We start from the raw sequence: 3,095 nt of genomic DNA, 5'->3' as shown, positions 1-3,095 counted from the left end.
TTTTGTTTAATCTCCCTATTTAAGTCAGTGGTAGAATACAGAGTACTTTAATGCTAGTAGAATCCTCCAAACATGGAATTCGTGTAAAAAGTTACTAAGAAGAAATGTTCACTCCCTCAAAAAATCCAGCCAAACTGAAATTACTTTTAATATTAGACTAACTTTCCGAGAAAAAATATGCAGCATAAGAAAAATAAGATCTTGTATAGATAATCTATTAATTATAAAAGGTGAAAATAAAATATTTAAAATATCACAAACAGGTTATTGTAAGTAAAACATTCTAGAAAAGTGGTGAAATACTCAAATTCTCACACATACTGAGAATAATATTATTGGTATTTTTAAAAATGTGGTAGAAATTAATATTTAATTGTGCATGACCTACCCTTTTATCTTGACTCTGCTGCAGTCCTGCTGCTTGGAACTAGAGAAGTAACCTCAGTGGAGGAAGTAAAGTACACTTTTTCATACTTATTCTCCAGCAAAGCCCAAAGCCTTCATATAAAATCCATCAGCTTTTATAAAATATGTAAAAATGAGTATCCTTTTTAACTGTTATCTGGCAAAATTCTTGGAATGGATTCTGACATCCCAGTCTGTGTGTTCCATTATGCAAAGGACATGGGGTTTAGCCACAGCTGGCTGGGATAGAAATCCTTTGCTGTAGGAGCATTCCCTGCTGGGGCTGCAAAGCTGGACCTCAGCCCGGGAGCTCTGTCCTGACTAATATCTGCTCTGCCTCCTGCAGCAAGTTGAGCTCTGATGAGGAGAGGATCTGTTTCTGACCAATTGTTTCCTTTCCTTAGTCTCCAATACGACTGGAAAGCTATAGAAAAGTAAAATGAGTTCAGAACAATATGTCTCCTCTGACCTTTTTCTTTGTCCAGTTGTGAGTATTGAACATCTTATCCAGAATTCTCATGCCAAGGTTAGAATAATTTCTTCTTGAGCTAGTCCACAATGATGAAGTAGAATTTTTCAGGAGACGGATTGCTCGGAGAGCGGAAGATTATTATGTGCAATTCACTCTTAAACTGAGCAATAAGCTTTGCTAAATTGAGCTTTCTCCGTGCTGGGTGGTCATTCTTCTAGTTCTGTGGTGAAAAAAAGGGGATTGTAACCAAGTTCCCTGCTTCAATCTGTTCATCATACCAATCCCTGCCATCTGAGCTCCTAATTATGATTTACTAAAAACTTGGCATGAAGCCCAGATCTGCTAAGGAACCAGAATGGAGCATCCCTGCTGGAATCAATTCACATGTCAGACCATGTAGCAGTCGTGGATCCCAGGGTGTGACCCTGCTGGGTGGTGTGACAGCAGCACTTTAATCCCATCATCACCATCCCTGGCCCTGCTGGGTGCTGCAGGGAAGGTCTGCACCAACAGCCTCTGCTGGGACGTGTGGTGCCCTGCTGGGGTGCCCTGCCATGGCCACCCTCCTGCCCCACAGCCCCACATCTCCAGTGCAGCTCAGGGCTAAGAGAGGATCCAGCTGTTTGTGGCTGAATTATGGGATCTGGGAGGAGGGATATTGACTTGAAAGTGTGCATAGCATAAGCAAGGAAGCATGAGACAAAGCCCCAAAGGTGAACTTTGTATTCTGTACATGAAAATTGGTGTCTAAAAGTATGGTAACATTGTATTGTAATTTATGCGGTTTGTGTTAGTGATGGAGATGTTTTTCTAAATATTTCACTTCAGCAGCTTTCTGGAAAAATGAGAGTGAATGGTAAATTGTGTTATATTATCTCATAATAGTATTGATGTTCAGTCAACTCTGAGTCATAGAATTATGGGATATCCTGAGTTGGAAGTTGGGACCCATAAAAATCGAGTCCAGCTCCAGGTCCTCCACAGGGCAGCTCCAGCAATCCCACCGTGTGCCTGAGAGTGTTGTCCAAGTGCCCTCAGCCACTCCTCACACAGCTTCCACTTCACCGTCCTCATGTTCCTTCTCTGGGCACTCTCTAATGGCTTTGTATCTTTCTCATATGTGGTTCCCAAAGCTGCTCACAGGGCTCAAGGTGAGGCTGCACCAGAGCAGAGCTGGGCAATCACCTCTTGTCATTCTTCCTCCCAGTAAAATGAAGCAACGTCGTGTTTATGGAGAATCTTTTGTTTTGTAGTTTCTTGTAAACACAAGGTTGGGTGGTTTTCAAAATATTCCTCAGTCAGACACCTAGCAGCTCACAGAACTAAAGAGTCATTGTCCCCATTAGTTATTAAATTCTTGGTTACAGTGTTTTAAAATTCCTTCCTTCACTGGTGTGATGATGTTCACTTAAGCTTTCTGGGGCTTATTTTGGGGACAGCACCATTAATGTGAATCTTCCAACCTGCGTCATGCTATCAGTTTCTACAGTTAAACAACATGCTTTATAATTTCTGACTGCATTTTAACATGTATTTAGAGGGAAGGACACAAAGCTTACTGTAATATCCTTTATGAGAGAGAAATATCAGAGTTCCTTTTGGCCTAGTGTCAACAGAAGGGGATGACTCCTTCTGAAGGAGTGGCTGTTCACTGATCTAAATATTAACCTACAAGACTTGGCAGCACAATGGGAGTGTTCAGCTGACTGATTCAGGACTGATATCTTGCACTGAACATATTGAGAATCATTGTGTATTTGAGGTAACTTATGGCTTTTATTATGCTTTAACTTCATCAACCTTTAAAATAATGAAATAATTTTACTTGCCAGAAAATGTCTTGGTGGGCAAAGCTTCCTAAGATTTCTAAATGCCTGACTTCTTTTATGGCTGTAGATGAGTTCTGAAAGATTCTTCAAAGACTGGGCTCCTCATATTTATAAATTTATACAATAACTTCAGTATAATCATACAGTAAGTATCCAGAAAAAAAAATCAGGTTAGAGGTATTTTCTTTTCCTAGCACAGGGCCAGTTCTGCCCTTTATATGAAATGCAGGTGACTTCTATGCAGCTGCAGTGGAATTTGACCTTCAGGCAGTGTTTTCCCAGCAATGATCAGGCACCTTCTTTTGTTTTTAATACAGTCATATAAAATTATCACCTTAATTAAAAGGAAAACTGTAAGCACTCTGCCTTCTGCCTAATTTCAGAACCGT

Source organism: Anomalospiza imberbis, chromosome 12 (genome assembly GCF_031753505.1).
Source record: "Anomalospiza imberbis isolate Cuckoo-Finch-1a 21T00152 chromosome 12, ASM3175350v1, whole genome shotgun sequence".
Classification (NCBI taxonomy): domain Eukaryota; kingdom Metazoa; phylum Chordata; class Aves; order Passeriformes; family Viduidae; genus Anomalospiza; species Anomalospiza imberbis.
Note: the sequence above shows the minus strand (reverse complement) of the source record.